The sequence below is a fragment of the Bradysia coprophila genome, unplaced genomic scaffold, assembly GCF_014529535.1.
Source record: "Bradysia coprophila strain Holo2 unplaced genomic scaffold, BU_Bcop_v1 contig_476, whole genome shotgun sequence".
Classification (NCBI taxonomy): domain Eukaryota; kingdom Metazoa; phylum Arthropoda; class Insecta; order Diptera; family Sciaridae; genus Bradysia; species Bradysia coprophila.
In genome coordinates, this window is record NW_023503727.1 from 1,318,195 (window position 1) to 1,342,749 (window position 24,555).

A 24,555-nucleotide genomic window follows, 5' to 3' on the forward strand; every position below is an offset into this window, starting at 1 on the left:
CATTTGTTTTGACCGACGTTCCGCATTTAAAGGCCGAAGTAACCATATATCATCGCTCATTTTTGTCGCTTCTGTCGATAACAGATAACACCCATTTCCAAACGATATTTTGCAGCCGTCTTTAAAGTTGAAAGGACTTCCAACTCAACTTGTTAAAAGGTCCGTCATTGGGAAATGACAGGACAATTTCCCGAAAATCACAAAAATTCACCGAAAAAATTCAAAGAAACTCACCTCTTATGCTTTTCATTGTATTCGGGCATAGTCTCTTTAGGTCGCCAAGGAATATTTGAACACTAAAACACTTTTTACTCGATGAAAAAACATTTTTTTTGTTTTGTCGCGACAAAAACACGGAAAATATTTCGACGCAACTGTGACACTTCGCTGTCATAAGTACATACTAGAATGTTTGCTGTGTTCACTTCGGCGGTAAAATATTTTCATTCAAAAAAGTGTCGGACACTTCAACGATGGGAGACATTTATTAAAATTGTAACCTCTCCCACTTCTTTAGTAAGCTAACAATCGCTGAGTTTAATTATGCCACCTCTTTGAATAAAAATATCGGCTGAGGTCGAATAATTCTCCGCTGAGCTTTAACAAACCTCCGCTGAGCTTTGACAAACCTATAATGAGCTCTAATAATTCTCCGCTAGGCTTCAGTAAGAGTCTGTCAGGCCTTAGCACGTTATAGTAAGGCAATGAAGCTAGACGAGCACTCAATAAGCATCAGCGGATACCTAATAAGTGTTTGCTATGATTTAATAAAACTCCACTTAGCTGTGGTAGATCTCCGCTTTTAATTAAGTGTCCGATTAGCTACATTAAGGCTTACTACAACTTGCTTGTACCTAACGGACACTTCTCAAAGCCAAGCGGAGAATTATTAGAACTCAGCCGATATTTTTATTCAAAGAGGTGGCATAATTAGACTTAGCGACGTCTTGTTAGCTTACTAAAGTACTTAGTGTGAAATCTGAACATTATTAAATGTATAACTTTTGTCAACTGTTTGTTGATTTTTATAAAATGTCCAACATATTTATAAAAAGAAAATATTTTACCGCCGAAATGAACACTGCAAACATTCATTCTAGTACTTATAATAGCGTAGTGTCACAGTTGTGTCGAAATATTTTCTGTGTTTTTTGTCGCGACAAAAAAAAAACTTTTTGTTTTTGCATCGAGTAAAACGTGTTCAGTGTTCAAATATGCCTTGGCGACCTAAAGAGACTATGCCCGTATATAATGAAAAACATAAGAGCCTCTTATTAAGAGGTGAGTTTTTATGAGTTTTTTCGGTGAATTTTTTTTGATACAATTTGTCATACATTTTCGGAAAACTGTCCCAAAACTTTTGAATAAAATAACTGTCTCAGAAAATGTTTAATTTCGTCTCTGATTCAAAAAAATGTGCTGGAAGTACTTCTGAAATTATCATGTCCGGAGCGTTAGCGGAGGACTTGACGCAGTCTAACTTCCAAAAAAAGAACGAAGAAATTTTTTTGAGACGCGGCAACTATATATAGGCGAGAATTTAAGTTTCTTTCCTTTGGCCTGTATCACCACAAATCCTATTTTATCTTATTCGCGCTTCAAATACGAGCAAAACGAGCTATCACTCGACTATGTAACTTTAAAATTGCCGGAGATACATCATTGATAGAAAATGCACCAAATTAACGTTTTCCAAAGAATCAAAATCTTTCAACTTACTCTGTATGTTTCTATCTGTCTATCTGTCTATCTGTCTATCTATCGACGGTCGATCTCGGAAACTAGTCAGCCAATCTCCATGAAATTTTGCAGGAACCTCAGGGTGGGCATAAAAATGAAAATGTGATACGCCATTACCCCAGGAAAAACCAGAATTTGGTTTTATTGGCGTGGATTATCGAAGTGGTTTCTGAGTGTGGTTTTCGAGTGTTGGGAACGCGTTTTCGGCTGTAGCTTACCTGTATTGAAACCTACAGAGGCGTGCGACCCATCAAATGAAAGGTATTCGTAACACGATTCGAACAAAAAAATAATTAAAAAAATCGGAGCAGATTCGTTTGAGCTAGAGTGATTAGAGTGACCAAATTTTGAGCTACTCGAGCGTAGGATGAAAGGACTAATATTTTTTTGGGTTATGAGAGATAGAGAATTACTTTCTTCGGCAAAGTCTCAGAGTTTTACGAGTAGAACAGAGGGGCATATGTGAAAAATGGCGAAAGTTGGAAATGGGTGGGTCAATTATGTTTTTAGAGGTATTTCTTGAATGGTGACAGATAGAGAGTTACTTTCTTCGGCAAAGTCTCAGAGTTTTACGAGTAGAACAGAGTGGCATATGTGAAAAATGTCGAAAGTTGGAAATGGGTGAGTCAATTGGGGTTTTGGAGATATTTCTTGAATGGTGGCAGATAGAGAATTACTTTCGTCAAATTTTCGATTTTCGTCAAATTTTCTGAATTTCATCAAATTTTCAAATTTCGTCAAATTTAGTCAAATTTCGTCAAATTTTCGAATTTCATCAAATTTTCAAATTTCGTCAAATTTTCGAATTTTGTCAAATTTTCAAATTTCGTCAAATTTTCGAATTTCGTCAAATTTCGTCAAATTTTCGTATTTCGTCAAATTTCGTCAAATTTTCAAATTTCGTGAAATTTCGTCAAATTTTGGAATTTCGTCAAATTTCGTCAAATTTTCGATTTTCGTAAAATTTTTGAATTAAAACTGTAAACTGTTATAAAAAGCAGTGTTGACTACACTTCTAAAACGACTGATATCCCGACAAAAATCTCTTCGAGAAAAGTGTGACGCAGTCTTTGAAATACAATTTCTAAAATGAATGATATCGCTAGAGTTGACGATTTCAGCTTCGTTACGCAAAATTTTAGTTCAAACAAGCTGGCTTAGGTTTTCTCATCATCTGCCAAATAATTTTTACAAAAAAAAAATTAGACTGGAAACAACCAAAATTTTACCAAAAAAATCTGCGTCGCATGTGGCAGATAAATTTTCTTGCTGGTCTGTTCCTGAACATCTGAACGCAACCCTAACCCTGACTTTTGAATAAAATAACTGTCTCAGAAAATGTTTAATTTCGTCTCTGATTCAAAAAAATGTGCTGGAAGTACTTCTGAAATTATTGGTTTATAATAACATCGCAATATCACCTACAGTAGGTCTACGTAGAAAAATGATGAAAAATGTAAAAACGAGAACCCTGCACGCAACTTGAGCTTACAAACAATGTAAAATTAATCTGAAAATTAAAAAGTAATAAAAATCGAAACTTTAAAAATTCCCTTTCATCGTAAAAATAGCCGGCAGAACTGACAACAATTTGAAATTCACAAACAATTAATCAATTCTCTTTCTCATGTTTGACCATATTAGTGAAGGGGTTGACTTCTTTTCTAAGGCGAAACAGATAGTGCAGCCGAATAAAATGCGCCTCGGCCCCATTCTTGGGTTTGCGATTCGTATTAATTTTTCTATTTTTACTGAATGTTTATTGACTGGATAGTGAAAAAATAAATTGATAATGTGGGCTTTGTATATAGGATTTCCCGTTTAAAGTACGTAACGTCTTAGGCTAATTGATTATAAAATCAAAATCGATCGCTTGTCGGCGGCTTCATCTTGGAAATGTCCTTTCTGAAAATGTAAACACCAATCAAATTCTAATTTTACATCGCCTTCGATGAATTTTCTTCCGATTTAAACGTGTCCAAAACTAGTTTTACGCAGCTACCCGAACAATATGGTAACAATCGGATGGAATAAACAAGATCTCCAGTTAACTTCATTGCTCCACAAGTTCGGTGTGTGGCCCAAAAAAGTTAATTCAACGAGAAATTCCATATTCTACAAATACTACACGTACGCTCTCCAATTTACTTTCTCCTTTGGTTACACCGTTGCTCTGAGTGGTGCCGTTTTCGAAAGCGTTGATTTCCAAGAGGCAACCGTTTCGATCCCTTTAAGTCTATCCTGTGTGATCATTTGTGCAAGAATAGCCAATTTCTCTATCAACAATGCGTCGATGCAGGCGCGCCTAGCTGAAATTCATACCTTCGAGTTGTGGACTCGTGAAGAGCAAATGTTCATCGGCCGTCGATTGAAAGGATTTAACAAATTATCGTTGGCATTCACCGGGACAATTTATTTCTGCTTGTTCACCCAATTGATTGTTCCGCTGTTCCTTACAAAGGATACACTACCTCTGCCCATTTGGTTTCCGTTGAATTGGCGACACAATAAACTTCATTTCTGGATCGTCTACATCTATTCGAGTATGGCAATATTTGTTATCGGTCATATGGTCATGCTGTTGCAAATCTTCACTTGTTATTTGATGTTCATGAATACGGTGAAATTCGAAGTACTCGGCTTACGGCTCAGTCGTTTGGGATATCAGCAATATTTCGAATCGGATTGGAGATGTAGTGACGTCAACGGCGGATTGGAAGACGAGGGTCTGAATGATAATTTTACCAATTCTTTGGTCAAGTGTGTGAAGTGTCACAGGAAAATTGTTGGGTATGAAATTGAACTGGGCTTTTACATCACGTTATCGTTTTATTGCACTCCAGTGGACCATTGACTATCACGTTTAATGTGTAAAAGTTGTTTTCGAATAGAAACTTCTCTTAAAATAATCATTTTCCTGACCAGAGGGACTGAACTGTTCAAAATGGGAAGACAATTACGAGACTTTTATTTTTGTAATTTTTAGCCCCGTACGAAGTACTGGGGGCTTATAAGATTAATATGCTGTTTCTAACACGTCGAATTGGAAGCAGACAGTAAGGGCAAAGCATTTGGTTATGTTCATAGACTACGAATCCGCAATAAAAAAAAATGTCCGTCCGTCCGTCCGTCCGTCTGTGACCCCTCTAGCTTGAGTAAATCACAACCTTTTTTCAAAATTCTTTTTTTCCCCGATTGGTATCGACAAAAGTAAGGTCAAGTTCGAAAATGGGCATGGTAGGGTCGGCCCTTCCAGAGCTAGGGCCCTATAGGTGTTTTTCAGTCTTTGAACGATATCTACCGAAATACGCACGCAATGGCTGCTTGTGATATATCAAATGAAAGGTATTGACGAGTAGAACATTGTTTTTGGGTAAGATGCAACGTGGACTTGTTGGGAGGGCTCAAAGGTCGGTACTCGGCCCTAAGTGTTTTTTGCACATAAATCGAGTAAATCTCATTCGATTTTGCTAGATTTAGTTTTTTATGGAAGGTAATTGAATACCGAAAAGAACGTGTCGCAAAAAGTTTCAAATTTGAGCCCTTGGACTAAGGCCGGTACTCGGCCCTAAGTATTTTTTGCACATAAATCGAATAAATCTCATCCGATTTTGCTAGTTTTTGTTTCATTTGATAGATAATTGAATGCCGAATAGAATTATGGCAAAAAAAGTCTCAAATTTGGGCCCTTGGACTAAGGCCACTACTCGGCCCTAAGTGTTTTTTGCACATAAATCGAGTAAATCTCATCCGATTTTGCTAGTTTTTGTTTCATTTGATAGATAATTGAATGCCGAATAGAATTATGGCAAAAAAAGTCTCAAATTTGGGCCCTTGGACTAAGGCCACTACTCGGCCCTAAGTGTTTTTTGCACATAAATCGAGTAAATCTCATCCGATTTTGCTAGTTTTTGTTTCATTTGAGAGATAATTGAATGCCGAATAGAATGATGGCAAAAAAAGTTTCAAATTTGCGCCCTTGGACTAAGGCCGCTACTCGGCCCTAAGTGCTTTTTGCACATAAATCGAGTAAATCTCAACCGATTTTGCTAGTTTTTGTTTTATTTGAGTGGTAATTGAATACCCAATGGAAAGTTGGCAAAAAAATTTGGGTTTCTAAAATAATATCGTAAATTGTTGGTTTTATTTGAGAGGTACTTCGTACGGGCTTTCGTAATTGCGCTCTGCGCAATTTTAAAAATGAACACTTTCAGTAAATTTGACCATGCCCAACTTGACTTGCATTTTGGTTACAGACGCATTAGAGGCTTGTAGACGTATTAGGGTTCCGGGCGTATTACGGCTACGGACGTATTATGGTTACGGACGAAATAGGATTACGGGTCGTACGGGGCTAAGTCGCAGCAAACGCTCCGACTGTTCTGATGCCTTGTTTATATTGATTCTGTTCTACGGCAGGTAACGAATTTTTACTCAGTTTGTTCAGATCTATCGATAGAAAATTATAATTTTACGAGTAGCATTCGTGTGCCTATGAACGCGTCAAATCTTTTACTTCAATTGTTTAACATTTTGCCTGGTGTTTGGCACAAAATCTTTTACTTATTTTGTTAAAACATACATTTCTATATAATAACAGTACATTAGCCTGAGCGCTCATCGCTTATTTTTGCCGTCATTGTCGGTAACAGATGGCTAGTACTTTCAAAAAATTGAAACTGATCAAACAGGTTGAGCCGATAGCCTAAAATAAATATTTCCCCTGTTTCGTGACTTTCAGAAACATTCGTCGAATCGAAAAAAATTTCTCGGGAATCTTTTTACTGCAAATATCATGCAGCAGCATTGTTATCTGCAGTGGAGCATACATTCTTGCCTTTGTAAGCATCAAATTTGTTTCTGCAACTATGGACAAATATTTTCTAAAAATTTCATCTATTTACACAGTCACCGCCACAAGACGATCAGTTCCAAGTAATCGTTCACATTGCCTTGATCGGCTATTACATTTTCGACATATTCCTAACGATGTACTTTGGTAACTTAATCATTGAGAAGAGCGACGAGCTGAGGGTGTTGCTCTATCAGTCCAACTGGACACAACAATCGCTAAAATTTAGACAAATTGCCTTGATTATGTTGGAACGACTACAAGTACCTACCATCATTCGAGTGGCAAAACTGTTTCCGTTGAGTTTGCAGACATTCTCATCGGTAATTTTGATGAAAACTGAATCAGGTTGTGTCATTTCCTGAAGGTAAAACATTTTCTAAGTTCCTAATTGTAAGAAGGAAGTGGATTCAAGTAACGACACAAATTATAATTTGAAATTGTCTTCGATTGTTTACCTTCAAGAAATGACTGTGCGATCTAGCGCTTAATTTATGAGGATTTTTTTCTTCTCACAAATATAGATTTTGGCAACTGCTTATCGACTGTTTAGTGTCTTTGCAAATATCGAGGTGTATCCGATGTGAGTGGGTATTTCTGAGCCACAAAAATTGATCGATAATTAACTGGAATAAATTATTATGAATCACCACAACATGGGATATGTAACGACAGTTCCAGAATTCCAATTCACAAAATTTAACATTTGATGACCTAGATTCACCGTTTTAATAGATCCCCAAATCTAAAATTTGATGTGATTGTTGTCGGCCATAATGTAGAAATAAAGCAATTCCTTTTCATTTTTTACGAATAATTCAAGTGTTTAAGCTAAGAAGAGAAAATGGAATCTCCAAAACGGTTAAGGGAGACCTGAAATGATTTTATTTTGTGACTCCAGTGTTTGACTATTTGATTAAAGACAGATTTTGCAGGCTTTTCATTATTTTCAGTGTAAATAAGGGATATATACGAGAAGAAAGAACGTGACTCGACTCACAGCGAGCTGATTTATATTAAACGAGATCGTCCATTTTTTTGTTTAGCTTTCATAAGACCATTTTCTTCCTGATTGGCATCAGAGTCGTGTCTTATTTGTTTTGCTGATTTCAGAGAGTAGGATAGCAAATAATTTGATGCAGTGTGACGTCAGCTACTGGTTTTTCCTGTATGGTTTTTGTATCTCTCCAGATAAAATTAACTAGATAACGTTAACGATGTAAGTAAATGAAACTATTCACCTAAGATCGAAAATAGTCTTCGCCGAAACCTGCAATAAAATTCATTGTCTCATGGCTAACCCCCGAACATCTGCAATAACAGCATCATCATTTTTATTTCGACTAGACGAACATAATGCGAACACACACCGCAAATAAAATCCACGTGCTACTCTCCCGACCGGCAAAAATACACTACCAAACCATACCATCATTCTCGCATAATATCTTTTCCCGATTTCGCTCTCACTCTCAACCTCGAATTGCGAAAAGAATATTTGGTCACATATTCTAAGCGACGCAATGCCATCGTCTTGAACTTAGTTTGCTATTATCATTCCGAGCATGTGCATTTCTCCTCCACCATACCACACACTGACAATCAGCATCTCCCCTTTCTACAACCATTCATAATGCGAATATGGATTTTTGTAACGGACAGAGTCTAACGTGTCTCTAAGTAGATTTGTAGAATCTATACATTGCGAATGTACGCTACGCACCGTTGTTATGTATATATGTCTGCCCTTGTAGTATATTTGATGGAAAATCCATTGTAGAATGTGTTTAAGGGGTAAGTAGAGAAGGATGACTCATCTGTTTTGGTCTGGTTATATATGGTATCTATGTGTACGTACGTATGTATATACTAAGCAATTTCCTCAACGCAGGCTTGTGAACATAAAATATGTTTATTTATGTTCATGTAGTTTCCCCAAGGGATTTTCTTTGCAATATAGCCGAAAAGCAGTGAAATATATGTGTGTGTGGTTAGCAGTTCGTTTGATTTCGACGAGGACTCTTTCTTGTGCGGATCTCCTTAGAAAATATAAAGAAAACAAATATGTGCATTCGGTGAAACCATATACACACTTGAGTTGTCATTGTGTTTTATAACGAAGGGTATACGTAACGTTTGTTCAAAAAATATTGTACGTTGATTAGATGTGACAAGGTTGTGATTTGATTGAACGGAAATGGATCATTTGTTAGGGAAAATAGGAAGAAAATTTCACATTTTCTCTGACGCAAAGATTTATGATTTATATTGAGTTTGGCAGAGAGTGTATCATAGCCATTATTGTAATTTTTATGATAATGTCAGGTATATTAGCAATGGTTGTGTCTTTTATGACAGGATGATGGTTTTTTAATGGTAATAGCGAATGAAATCTCTACCAAGCTTGTTGCATTTTGGACGGAATAAGTATTGCACATCATGCGATACAAGCGACTTCAACATTTGTTATCGACAACGATGTGTATAAGCAATAACTTCTAGATTTCACATAACAAACTGTTTATTAAAACAATTGAAGTGAAAGCTGGAACATAGCAGATGAAGTACTAGATTTACATTATCTAAGAAAAGTGAAATTCAACATGATCTCTAATTTGGGATGTGTTGTGGTCTGTTGTTGATTCCAGAAGAATTTCGTTGAAAAAATAAAAATTTAGATACTATTTTCTGAATTTTGGTTCGACACACGCTCGTAACAAGAATGAAATACTAAATATAAAAAATCTAGGCTTTCATTTGTTACACAAATTTACGAACCACAACAACTCCTAAAACATTAAACATGTCTAATTTCACATTTCTCTCTCTGAAATTAATTTGACGACGAATGAAACCGAAGCTTCGAATTCCGGTAAAGTTTCAAGGATACTTTCACCAAAACAAGGTCAAGCAAAAACCACTTTCCATACTTTCACAGTTAAAGTACTTCTCAAGTTCTATGAAAGCACTTAAACGTCTCATCACGATTTTAATTTAATTTCTGAACATGCACTTTATGATGGAGTACGATCCAATCAACGAAACGAGGGGTTGAAATCGACAAAACAATCTCTTTCATTCACCCCCCAATTGTACACGCAAATTGCAACAATATCAACGGTCACATAAATTCCGTAAGAATGTGTTTTTAACCCTATGTAAATATTGGCCCTATAAAATCAAATGTCTCTCATTCTCTCTCTCTCTCTTTGTCGATGCATATCTGTTTCTATGTTTAACTAACATTGTAATGCATACATTACAATTTTCCTAAATATAAAATGGACAACGATATTGTTTGCTTCAAAGTATTTATTTAAGGTTCATTGTTTCATCTACCTCATTCCATCCATAACAATATAGACTTTTTGTAAGAGAACATTAAATTGAAAGCTTCTTTGCACTTTACAACAAAACAAAATACAATAACGACTTATGTTCGTATTGTACGCGGGGAAATAAACGATAGCGGGAAATGTTGTCGCGCCAAATTTCGTTTGGTGATTTTAATCGCATATTACATCACATTTCACAAAAGAAAATTTGATTTGGTAAATTTTCAGGGTGGTTTTCAAATGAAGTATAAGAACAAGGTGTTGTTTCTGGGATGATCTCACATCGGAATTGGGGTGTTTTAATTATTATTTGACTTTATTGGAATTATGCGACGCTAAGGAAAATGTGAATAGATGTTGGATATATCAATAAAATTTAATATTTAGGGTGCAGAAACGTTCATATGATGGATGGATATTTTCCAGTTGGATACTATGACGTGGGTTGAACATAATTGAGAATTTATTAATTAAGTTGGTGGAGAGATTAATTGATTTCAGTGAAACAAAAATATTTTGCGGTTCATTAGTTTGCGGCAATTTTGGATGTGTACCATACCTTCAATTTCGTTGATGGGCAATAAAAAAAACCAACTTTGTTATACGGAATTTTCGTTGAATTATATCAGAAACCCGAATGTTTTATTGGCGATTCGGAATTCCTTTTTTCACTTCCCCCCGTTGAAAATGTAATTTAGTGGCCTTGAAATATCCCATTCGCAGTTAAAGTAGAAATAAAACCGGGAAAACTGGGTAAATTAACATAAAAATATTATTTTCCGTGAAAAAGGTTTATACGGCGGATCAATGTTTCAATTATTTTAATGGAATTTTCATAGCAAGTAGTAGTTCCTTGCAGGAGGTGTTGTCACGAATAAATATTATTTCTAGAATTTGAATAGAGGCACAATTGAAATTTTGGGAATTTGGAAACGACAACCCTCGCACGTTACTGTGCTCACAAATATTGATTACGAACTGGTTATTTTGAGTTCAACAAACATATACGAACCGGTAGCTGATGCTTTCTAATCGGACGGTTCCTGAGAATAAACGTCAATGAATCTATAATATTGACAAGCCGCACGGCTTACGAAAAGCTAGGTACAATTTACCCAATTCAACATTTGAGGAGAGTTATGCACTGACCGTCACAAAAAGACATTTCCCAAATAGAAAATTTTCGGTTCATTTTTTCTTCATTTATGAACGAACACTGCAAGCTGATCCTCACAATATCATTGCATTTTTATTTATTTTGTTAAAAGAATTGCCCAACGTTTGATACAAAATCTAGTACTTCATTTGTTTTACCATTATTATTATTATTATCCATTTATTTCAAGAAAAAAAAAATATAAAGGTCACAGTTTCCTTTCTCTAATTATTACATAAAAAAAACATTAAAGCAAACGTTAACAAAAAGAATAAGTCAAAAAAGGAAAAATTAGCCTGCGTAGCTTCAATTCGCAATTTTAACGATTCAAAGAAGCTACGAAAAAAGTTTCTATATAATATGTGAGCGCTTGTTGCTCATTTGTGTCGTTGGTGTTAATAACAGATGTACTGGCTTTAAGTAATAAGTCGCCAAATTCGAAGAATAACATTTAAAAATAAATTTAAAATATTGGCCTTCAACGAGTATCCGCCCGCTTCGCTTGCACCTAGTGGACTATTTTTTCTGAACCGTTATATGCAGAATTTCAGCCTCTATCGATTGACATCCCAATCACTTTTCCAACACACCCCTTGCATCTTTAGGTGCCATGGGTGCCGCTGCACCAAATAATACAGTTAAAAATTTAAAAACAATTGTGGATTCTTGTTCTGGGTCTATCTGATCTTGTTCTGGGTTCTATCTGATCAATAGTTCTCAAAGTCCGATATTTTGTTACCTAAAACAATTAGCTAATAAATGAGGTTACAAATTCTAATGTGACCCGGTTGATTTCTTCGTCACTTTCATTACCCAATAATTCCTTCAAATTATGTTACGTATAGTATAGTATACTGTATACGTTCCATGATACTTATCCAACCCCTTACAAAATTTTAAATAATAAACGATTCAAACACCTAAAAAGAACATCCATCGGTTCAATTTAGTAAAATATACAAAAACGAACCCATCCATGGTACAAAAAGAATGCATTTAACCTTCAAAGCGTCTGCAACACCCTTAAGAGTACACCATTAATTATACGATACACACAGTGCGTATGTAATACAGAAGAGCCATATATTTTCCGGGGTCACGCACAAAAGTCGAGATATACAATTGTGTGGAGGAGGTACTCTCACTGTCGAGTTTCGAAAATTTCGTTGTACCGAATACATGTTTATCGCTTGAAGGCATTATACATCAATCCCCCGGAGGAAAGAAATCTAATGATTCCAACTATTGGATTTATTATTGGAGAGAGGGTTGCCACTCCAGTGCTATTTCCAGCATCAAATATTCGAGACGTTTATGTTCGTTGACGTTGGTCTCTGGTGTTGCTTACACGAGAAATTTTTTTTATAAAACTTGTGGTAAGTATATTGGCTCGGAATATGTGTTGCAAAATGAGAGAACGAAACGTTGAATGTGATTATTGTTTGATTGCTGATCTAAGGGATTCGTCTGAGTGTGCAGCGTTAGTATTTTATCACATGTGGTGCTATGTGATGTTCGTTGAAATGAAAATTGAACCTACCGACAGGGAAGATGGGGGTGAGAAAGAGTTATAGCTCAAGTAACATATTTAATGAAAAAGACCAACAAAGACACTGTTTGGGTGCAATAAATTCGACATTACAATCTAAACTGCACAGAAAAGTCTATCAGAACGATTTATCACCAAAATTTTCCATAGGAACATAGGTGGAACGCCGGCTACACATAATATACTAAATCGCATGAGTCAGCAGCCGGTATAAATAATGTTCTCTTTAACTTATACGTTAGTCACTTTCACCGGGAAACCCCCTCAGTACATATTGTACACACCTGTATGTACATAATCCACCCAATGTCGGTTGATATTTTGTTACAAAATCGAATTTGAACTTGTGTAGTTACCTGTTTGTCAGATCACAGTTTCAGTTCTAAAAATATCCATCGAAGTTACAACATATTTTTTTACCCTAATCAACGGCGACATATTTTCATGTTCACATCTCACTGAGCCGCAGTTATGCTTTTCCGAAGATTATCGCCCATAAAAATGTGTATTTTAGATGATTGCTACCCTCAGATGGGGATATATATGTTCCACGTAAATAACATTCCATATAATATGTATACGCATCATGACAGGCTTTTGTTATCAAATTTACAACACCATGAATAGGTATACGCATAGTTCCAGTGGCGTACTTGTTGGATTAATGTTTGCGTGAAGTAGTAGCTGCCAAATTACATTCGTTTGCCTTTTGACGTTAAAGACAAAGAGAACGTAGAAGTGAAACATCAAGCCGAGATTGGCAGAGATGAAGCCTTTATACTGAAGGATTCTTTTGAAAAAGAGCCGACCAGAAAGGTATATTCGACCATAGAAGCCAAAACCACTACCAAAAAAATTATTTGAAGCTTGTGTGGCTAGTGTGTGACACTTTCGTTTTCTGAGAACTTTTTTAAAATTCCTATTTTTTGCACATTTTCAGTGAACTTTTACAAAAATTCCTTTTTTTGCCCTTTTTAGCCCCGTACGAAGTACTGGGGGCTTATAAGATTAATATGCCGTTTGTAACATGTCGAATTGGAAGCAGACAGTAAGGGCAAAGCATTTGGTTATGTTAATAGATGACGAATCCGCAATAAAAAAAATGTCCGTCCGTCCGTCTGTGACCCCTCTAGCTTGAGCAAATCACAACCTTTTTTGAAATTTTTTTTTTCCCCGATTGGTATCGACAAAAGTAAGGTCAAGTTCGAAAATGGGCATGGTAGGGTCGGCCCTTCCAGAGCTAGGGCCCTATAGGTGTTTTTCAGTCTTTCGACGATATCTACCGAAATACGCACGCAATAGCTGCTTGTGATATATCAAATGAAAGGTATTGACGAGTAGAACAAAGTAGCTGAACATTTTTTTGGGTAAGATGCAACGCGGGCTTGTTGGGAGGGCTCAAAGGTCGTTACTCGGCCCTAAGTGTTTTTTGCACATAAATCGAGTAAATCTCATCCGATTTTGCTAGTTTTTGTTTCATTTGAGAGATAATTGAATGCCGAATAGAATAATGGCACAAAAAAAGTTTCAAATTTGGGCCCTTGGACTAAGGCCGCTACTCGGCCCTAAGTGTTTTTTGCACATAAATCGAGTAAATCTTATCCGATTTTGCTAGTTTTTGTTTCATTTGAGAGATAATTGAATGCCGAATAGAATAATGGCAAAAAAAGTTTCAAATTTGGGCCCTTGGACTAAGGCCGCTACTCGGCCCTAAGTGTTTTTTGCACATAAATCGAGTAAATCTTATCCGATTTTGCTAGTTTTTGTTTCATTTGAGAGATAATTGAATGCCGAATAGAATAATGGCAAAAAAAGTTTCAAATTTGGGCCCTTGGACTAAGGCCGCTACTCGGCCCTAAGTGTTTTTTGCACATAAATCGAGTAAATCTCATCCGATTTTGCTAGTTTTTGTTTCATTTGAGAGATAATTGAATGCCGAATAGAATAATGGCAAAAAAAGTTTCAAATTTGGGCCCTTGGACTAAGGCCGCTACTCTGCCCTAAGTGTTTTTTGCACATAAATCGAGTAAATCTTATCCGATTTTGCTAAATTTAGTTTTTTATGGAAGGTAATTGAATACCGAAAAGAACGTGGCGAAAAAAGTTTCAAATTTGGGCCCTTGGACTAAGGCCGCTACTCTGCCCTAAGTGTTTTTTGCACATAAATCGAGTAAATCTCATCCGATTTTGCTAAATTTAGTTTTTTATGGAAGGTAATTGAATACCGAAAATAACGTGGCGAAAAAAGTTTCAAATTTGGGCCCTTGGACTAAGGCCGCTACTCGGCCCTAAGTGTTTTTTGCACATAAATCGAGTAAATCTCATCCGATTTTGCTCGACTTAGTTTTTTATGGAAGGTAATTGAATACCGAAAATAACGTGGCGAAAAAAGTTTCAAATTTGGGCCCTTGGACTAAGGCCACTACTCGGCCCTAAGTGTTTTTTGCACATAAATCGAATAAATCTCATCCGATTTTGCTAGTTTATGTTTTATTTGAGTGGTAATTGAATACCCAATGGAAAGTTGGCAAAAAATTGAGGGTTTCTAAAATAATGTCGTAAATTGTTGGTTTTATTTGAGAGGTACTTCGTACGGGCTTTCGTAATTGCGCTATGCGCAATTTTAAAAATGAACACTTTCATTAAATTTGACCATGCTCAACTTGACTTGCATTTTGGTAACAGACGCATTAGAGGGTTGTAGACGTATTAGGGTTCCGGGCGTATTACGGCTACGGACGTATTATGGTTACGGACGAAATAGGATTACGGGTCGTACGGGGCTAAGTTTTTTTTTTTTTTTTTTTTATTTGTTTAAATAGAACAAATACAATCTAAAACATATCATTGTGGGCAAAGGAAACCCTTCTACTTTACGTTGAACTTGACTCATTTTAAAGTATCGCACATGAAAATTAAATAGGAAAAATTAAAGAGCAGAAATCTTCTGAATACTAAAGGAAAGCAAAAATGTAAGGAAACTCAGAAGGAGAAAACTGTCACACTCAAGTAAGAAAAACTCTTCTTTTCACCAACCGCTCATACAAGCAATGTTCGGGAGACACTGAATCCGAAACTTGCATAGGCCAAACGATTTCCGTTTTTTACGATTTTTTTTTAATAAACGGGGCTAAGTCGCAGCAAACGACTGTTCTGATGCCTTGTTTAAGGAACGTTTCTTAAAATTCCCATTTTTGGAAGTAATAGATTCAGTGTTTATTCTCGTCATTTCAACAATTTCAAAAAAGGAATCAGCACAAGTTGAACGCCACTGCGTTACACAGGTATTGAATTTTGTATGAGAATAAAATAATGAAGAGGAAATCGAGAAAAAAATCTTGAAAGAAAACATTTTCCTACAACATGTGTATTTGGTCTCGACGATGCATTTAGGCAACGTAACATTCAAAAGATCATACACACATATTACACAATGGGCTTTCACTTTAAATTTCTTTTTCGTCTCTCACACAATTTCTATATTTCGTCGTCGCTTTTCTACGGTATACAATGTGTTTGTCGGTACAGTCTAGGACGAATTTTATTATGCCGAAAGTTGGTGTATATGTTTAACCGAGTCATGGGTGTACAACTGTTCGGTGAAATTCATATGAAAGAGGGTGGTGGACGGAGGAAAGTGATGTTATGACTGAAATTCTATACAATAATACATGACACGTTCTGCGCATATCTATACACATTTTTCGATTTTCCCTTGATGTTGTTGTGCTGATAATTCTCTTTCGCTTGTTGGGTGCTACGCAAGCTTCTGTCTAGCTGGAAACTATTGCTCTATGTTTTCGTACGACGGTGAATTGTGTTTAGTTTATAACGACATTGCAGAGGGTAAAGGTCGTAACCTAACATTGTGATATATACGACGAAAGTGATGTAAAATGAGCAGTTAGTGCGGGAAGTTAAATGTATGGCCAATGTCTACGTGTGCTCGGGAGTATACTAAAATTTGTCGTTGAATATGTAGGTATACCGCGGGTTATAGTTACGACGATGTTTATAATGTGTCTCACACCAATTTTGGATTATCAGTGATTGCTAATGGTCGTAACATAAATACGGGATGCGATGTGTGATGTGAATTTTTAGAATTAGAATTTTGAATTTACGATTTCATTAGATGTGAAGTGTAATCATCAGTCAGTGCAAATATTTGACTGTAATAATTCATCTACCTCGAAGACCGAATGTGATTTACATTTTGTAAATATTTACACAGTTCCCACATGTTCATTTAACAACCACTTACGTTTTTGCGTTTGCAGCCTCTTGGCAGTTTGGAACGTCTCTATTTGATGTAGTGAAAATTAATTTGTTTGGTTGTTGAATGTATTTTAAGGAAAGGAATAATTAATTTCCAACAAAAAAGACTGTGTGTGGATCTAAGGGGAGCGAATACCGCTTTGAGTACATAAAAGGATGAATTGTTTGTTGTTACAGAATCTTATGCTTTTGTTGTTTTACTGCCCTTCGTCATTTTTGTTTTACGGTACTAATGTTAAACGGAGCTGGTTTGAAGTTGTATTTCAGCAGTCCAATTTTTCTGGTCCAGAAAATCGTATTTTTAATTTTATTACGAAACTGACTTGAAATAACAGAAGCATTGGAACATACATCTCAATGTTGCATTTTCTCCATCAAAATATCGTAAGCAGGTACATAAATCTTTGTAGGTAATGGGTATACAGGGCTGCAAGGAATTATTCAACTAAAATGTAAATACTTATACATTTTGTGAGGGAGAGATGAAGTCGGCTGGATGTTGTTTTTTTAGCGTTTCCTTACAAAAACAGAACCGAAAATTGATTTAGGTTGAAGCTCCATGAGAATACATCCCTTCTCAAGGATTGCCCATTGTTATTCAAACAAACAGTACTTGTTGTCAAGGATCTAATTGACTCAGATATTGAATGATCTACCTACTAGGCATTTCCATAAAGGATAAATTGAAAATTTCACTAGTTGTAGTTGATTCGCAGTCAGCTTTCAATAATTCAATGACGACAAGCATATTACTCACATATGTATCGAATCTTTTACATCTTTTGATCAAGTTCTTTGAACAGAAAAGATTTATACATAATCTTGTACTTCATTTTTTTAAACATAAATTTGCTATATAAGGTTCATTAACTGGAGCTCGTCGCTTATATTCGTCGTGGCTGTTGATAACAGATGACAAAACGATTAAAGGTGTTATTTTGTACACTAAAACTTATTGCGTTCAAATTCAATGGTTTACGAACGACCGCAATGAGAATTGTAGAATTTTGATTGTGAAATCTTCCGTTCTGAAAAAAATCCGAGAAAATAAATTAAGAATTTTTTTTGGATATTTTCCAAAATATGCGGAATTTTTCGGATTCTCTAAAGTAGACCCTGTGTTTAAAACGAGCCGTCAGAACAGTCGGAGCGTTTGCTGCGACTGAGCCCCGTACAAACCCGTACATCTATTTAATACGTCTACAACCCTCTAATGCGTCTGTTACCAAAATGCAAGTCAAGTTGAGCATGGTCAAATTTAATGAAAGTGTTCATTTTTAAAATTGCGCATAGCGCAATTACGAAAGCCCGTACGAAGTACCTCTCAAATAAAACCAACAATTTACGACATTATTTTAGAAACCCTCAATTTTTTGCCAACTTTCCATTGGGTATTCAATTACCTCTCAAATAAAACAAAAACTAGCAAAATCGGTTGAGATTTACTCGATTTATGTGCAAAAAGCACTTAGGGCCGAGTAGCGGCCTTAGTCCAAGGGCGCAAATTTGAAACTTTTTTTGCCATCATTCTATTCGGCATTCAATTATCTCTCAAATGAAACAAAAACTAGCAAAATCGGATGAGATTTACTCGATTTATGTGCAAAAAACACTTAGGGCCGAGTAGCGGCCTTAGTCCAAGGGCCCCAATTTGAAACTTTTTTTGCCATCATTCTATTCGGCATTCAATTATCTCTCAAATGGAACAAAATCTAGCAAAATCGGATGAGATTTACTCGATTTATGTGCAAAAAACACTTAGGGCCGAGTAGCGGCCTTAGTCCAAGGGCCCAAATTTGAAACTTTTTTTGCCATCATTCTATTCGGCATTCAATTATCTCTCAAATGGAACAAAATCTAGCGAAATCGGATGAGATTTACTCGATTTATGTGCAAAAAACACTTAGGGCCGAGTAGCGGCCTTAGTCCAAGGGCCCCAATTTGAAACTTTTTTTGCCATCATTCTATTCGGCATTCAATTATCTCTCAAATGAAACAAAAACTAGCAAAATCAGATGAGATTTACTCGATTTATGTGCAAAAAACACTTAGGGCCGAGTAGCGGCCTTAGTCCAAGGGCCCAAATTTGAAACTTTTTTTGCCATCATTCTATTCGGCATTCAATTATCTCTCAAATGAAACAAAAACTAGCAAAATCAGATGAGATTTACTCGATTTATGTGCAAAAAACACTTAGGGCCGAGAAGCGGCCTTAGTCCAAGGGACCAAATTTGAAACTTTTTTTGCCATCATTCTATTCGGCATTCAATTGTCTCTCAAATGAAACAAAAACTAGCAAAATCGGATGAGATTTACTCGATTTATGTGCAAAAAACACTTAGGGCCGAGTAGCGGCCTTAGTCCAAGGACCCAAATTTGAAACTTTTTTGCCATCATTCTATTCGGCATTCAATTGTCTCTCAAATGAAACAAAAACTAGCAAAATCGGTTGAGATTTACTCGATTTATGTGCAAAAAACACTTAGGGCCGAGTAACGACCTTTGAGCCCTCCCAACAAGCCCGCGTTGCATCTTACCCAAAAACAATGTTCAGCAACTTTGTTCTACTCGTCAATACCTTCCATTTGATATATCACAAGCAGCTATTGCGTGCGTATTTCGGTAGATATCGTCGAAAGACTGAAAAACACCTATAGGGCCCTAGCTCTGGAAGGGCCGACCCTACCATGTCCATTTTCGAACTTGACCTTATTTTTGTCGATACCAATCGGGGAAAAAAAGAATTTTGAAAAAAGGTTGTGATTTGCTCAAGCTAGAGGGGTCACAGACGGACGGACGGACATTTTTTTTATTGCGGATTCGTCATCTATTAACATAACCAAATGCTTTGCCCTTACTGTCTGCTTCCAATTCGACGTGTTACAAACGGCATATTAATCTTATAAGCCCCCAGTACTTCGTACGGGGCTAAAAATAATTCCGCAAATTAGGTATGTTAGTAATGAATTATGAGTTCGAAACGTTTCGCCTGCTGCGACAAATCTTCATGTCCAAATTAATTAACAAAAATCCCTTGATTTAACCAACTTCTAACAGCAACACAATTCCATCGAAAACTTTCACAATAAATCGTAAAGCTTGTTTCTGACGAGATGACATTTACACAAAATTACGGATTTCATTCCCATTCATATTGCGAAATTATCTCAACAGAAAGCTGAAACATTGAACCAAAAATGGCATTCATTTGGGACTAGAAACCCCAGATAAAAGCTCATTGCTGCGACGAGAAAAATAGTACCCCAGCGAGTATTCATTCCCATTTATTCATTATAATTTGTCTAATGCTTTTGACAAAATATTTTCGTTTGCAAAACACTTCCATGTGCTCGGTGGTGTAAAAAAAAAATTCTTCCATATGATGGTATAGCATCGAATAAACATTTTACTGCCAGCATCCAGAAACGGAATATTTTACAGTTTCATAAACAACCTAAAACTGTAAACTAGGACTGATAATAAAATGATGCAAACCATTGTTTGGTATATATATTCCCATTGTGACGGTAATAAAACGAATACAGTATACCCATGCCATACTATAATACAGATAGTATATCCGGGTCCTTATTTACACACTCCTACAACTCATTTCGATTTTCAACACGAACTCTACTAACTAGAAAGTTTTTTTTTCTCCCTATTCACCGCATTGCGTTTTCCAGTTTTAAAACCACCATTTCCATTGCCGGTTGCCGTCTATTTGTATTCACAACCGACATTTAACCATATTATCAATTAAGTTGAAAACGAGTCTTCATATAGACACACACACCAGTCTTAAATGTATTTTCAAAATACAAATTCTTGACTCCACTGGTATCAGCTGGCGGTAACATTACACCACAATTCAAAGAACACTTCAATTTAAGCTTCAAAATATTTACAAATCCCCACATCTAATTTCCATATGATGTTCCGTGTATCGTATCCTTTGAATCGGATTTTCATGCGGAAAAAAAATATGAATTTTGTTTTGTGTATATACATGGCAGCAGTACAATATAAAGTGCTTACCACCGAAACCAATATCAAGAATGTATGTTTGTGAGAGATATGAAAATTTGAAAATTATTTCTTTGGAAAATTGGGTTGTGTTATACCTGGTAAAAGCTTAATTCAGTTATTTCCTTTAACCGATCTTCTCCCCATCATCACTGTGAACAATGAACATTTGGGTTAAGTGGCTTTTTGATGCATAAATTAAATTAACAGAAAAGGGTGGCATCGTTTACAATTATCTGTTCCCATCTTAAGATTTAATACAATTTCAGCCGAAATGTCTCTTTTTAGTGTTGCTTTGCTAATGTCACAAACGCAAATTGGGAGGATTGTCGTTGAACTTTAAGTTTTCGTTTTGTGTTTGTGTTTCCGTTTCAAGATTTTTTTAACAATCTAATTTAACACACCCGACAATTTCAAAATAAAACGAAGAGAAAGAGAGAAACTGTATACAGGATCAAAGAAATTATTTTATTTTTTATTGAAATTGACTTCATATACGGGGGGATGCTTTTTTATTGAAGTCCGTAGCCGACTCTTTTCACCAACGGATTCAGGTTTTTTTTAACCTTTTTGCCCAGCTTTTTTTCTTCGTAAATATTTTTACATGAATTCATTGTCACAATACATTAAACATTTTTGATATCCCGTTTTTATGCTTATTTTACTTCAGAGGATCTGCATAAAGACTACGTTACGTGAGCACAAAGCTAGCAGCCATTTATGTGGGGATAAAAAATAGGAATTCAATTTTATCGTTGGAAATCCGGGTCCGGAAATTTGCATTTTTATTTTTTTTATTATAATTTCATCCAATCTCTGATACAGACAACTAAAATAAGCCATGACCTCGGACTTACGTCCTTGTACAGAGCAAATTTTATGTTATAACTAATATGCTATGAACGAATACTCTGATACAGGAACTTCTTCCCAGTGTGAAGTACCAGATTTGATCACCTGTAATCGATATCAATAGGAACTACAAAATAAATAAAAAGCTCCAGCTAACGTAGTCATAAATAGCAAAATATATGTAAAAACAAGTGAAGTAAAAGATTTTTGAAAATACATTGATCAAACAGTTGGTATCAAAAGTCGGTCCATTCCATCTGTCAAAGTGACGTTTTAAACGTCAAACCAAAAAATTTTAGCCAAATAATTGCAAAATCGTTTATTTTTCTATAAGTCTCTTTCACTGATAGAATTGAGGAAAAATAGGCGAAAGTTAAAGATTTTCAACCAGCTTCTCTTCTAATGATATGCTTGCACGGTTAGAAAGTACTAGAGGAGCGATCAGGGGCTATTATTTGAGTTTGTGAGATTTATGAAGTTAGGATTTCGTTAAACTTCCTTAAATTCGTAAAATTTCTTGAAATTGGCCAAAATTACGTTAATTTTCAGGGGAGAAAATATTTTATTGACAAGCGAAAAAAAAGACTGCTCACAGTAGCGCAGCCAGTAAAAAATCGATCTTTTCAAAAAATAAATTTTACAATAAACAAAAGTCATCTACTCTATTAACTCCTAATGTTCCCAAAATGCATGCCGCGTTTCCTCTTCGAATGGCAATTGAAATTTTCTGTAATAAATAATCTGTTGAACGTGGTTTTACTGAAGCAGCCTTCATGATTGATCCCAATTTTTGAACAAATTTCATAGTTTCTGGCCCCATACAACCTTCTTTCCGTCTTATCCGCAATTCTTTTGTTTCTTTTTCTTTTCATCATTTTCTGGAACGAAATCTCGAGGAATTTCCTCAATTAACTCTAAAATATTTGAATCGATCATTGGAAAACTGAATTTTCTCAAAATCTCATTCGACAACTCTAAGAATAGACAGAAGACAGATAAGCTGGCACTGCAATATCTTCTACTTTCCTAATACCTAGGCCACCCAAAATCAAAGGGAGAGAAGCCTGATCCCAAGCAAAACCTGAAACCTTATCATTCGCAATGTCCCCAAGTGTTGATCGATAAATCTCATCAACCTGCCTCAGACGATCTACTAAAAGATACGCTTTAGAAGAACGCAACAAATAATTGAACCTACAGCTACCCAAGGACTTCCTAAATACACATAAAGCTGGGTGCACATCCATCAACTTTAAGCGATCACACATCATCTTTATATTCTCAACCTTCGACGAAAACATCCTTTCTAAACCTAACTCAAAAATAGGCGAGCCTAGAATCTCAAGAGAAGATTCATCAACCTGTCTAATCCCTGGCAGCAAAGAAGAAATTTCACCATACATATGAGCCTTTTCCTCCTCACTAGCGTTTACAAAAAACACCTCACACTTTCCAGCATTCAAAGACAAACCCGACAAACCACAAAAAGTCAATACTTTCTTTATATCTTCTAAAACCACTGACAGCACGTCCCCTATGGAACCATCATCTAAATACCAACCATTCAACCTCGACAAAAGAGAATGAGTCATCTTCATAATACCAATACAGAAACCAGGGGGCCCTAACGGATCACCTTGTTGAAACCCTCTAGCAGAAATCAAAGTTTCATCAAGGAAATAAAGATTAGAAGAAAGCCTGTAAGCCTGCTGCATCAAAGCTAGCAACTCAGGACAAACATCTTTCACTTCTCCTAACATAAACTTCCTAAACAACATGTTGAAAGCATTCCTGAAATCAAACTTAACTAAAGCCATTGGTTCGTTATGCTGAGCTTTACAAAATAGTTAATTTTCCCTTACAGTGAACGACATCTCAAATGTCTCACTATCATTTTTTTCAGAGAATGTCATTGTGAATTTGCATGCAATGACACAATAAAATTCTCAGAAAAATTTGACAGTGAGACATTTGAGATGTCGTTCACTGCAATTTCGTTAATTTCGTTAAAACCAAAGAGAGGCCTTGGGATCTATGATGAACTCAGAAACATCCTACAAATTTTACCCGTAATCTCACACATGTACTTACTCTTCATACTTGTATTTACCGATTCGAGTACCCCCCGAATACAATAGTACAATCGTAACAAGTTTAACCTTCAAATAAAGCTTTTTATAAAGACTAACTGCAAATTCTTTCAATTGACTCACACTCATGTTTCGGGTATTACATTTTATTGAATAGATTTCCACATTGAATTCTACACTTGTCACGTAACAAAATCTTCAATTTTGTATTAAATTGTACGGAAAAACGTTTTTGATTAAGAAAATTCTTCCTTCGTGACTAGTTTTCTCAATTCGTTCCAGAGCCGTTCTTTGATTCAGACGAATCATCTGTGACACTGCCAGTTGTAATATAATTATCACAAATCAATATCCGCATGAAATATTCATAACGTTTTTCCACGTCGGTTTTACCGTGAGTACATTTTTCTAGATATTAATTTCGAGCGTTCACATTTTCAATCAAATGTTTGTTTCACAAAGTCACTAAGTCGCATATGTTACTTGGGGGATATATGGGGATATGGTACTGACGGGAAATGAAACCGTAACATTTAATTCAGTTTACCAGAATTAATACACAAAATCAATTTTTTCTTCGGTTTTATGTTTTACCCTTAGGGTGGTATGGTATGATCTAATCCTGCAGTCAGTCAGTAAATATTTGCCATTTGTGAATTGATGTCATGGCATTTTAG

At 35.9% G+C, this 24,555-nt stretch overlaps 1 protein-coding gene and 1 long non-coding RNA gene across 2 annotated transcripts in view; one reads left to right on the plus strand and one right to left on the minus strand.

Moving 5' to 3' along the window:
• The window catches only part of LOC119082548 (protein sickie), a 239,638-nt gene that overhangs the window by 12,019 nt on the left and 203,064 nt on the right, over positions 1 to 24,555 (plus strand). The gene's annotated exons all lie outside the window — the stretch shown is intronic.
• LOC119082552 lies at positions 721 to 23,560 on the minus strand. The gene is made up of 3 exons (XR_005088658.1): positions 23,547 to 23,560; positions 19,614 to 19,618; positions 721 to 854 (listed from the first exon to the last, which is right to left on the minus strand). It is a non-coding gene; the product is annotated as an uncharacterized LOC119082552 (long non-coding RNA).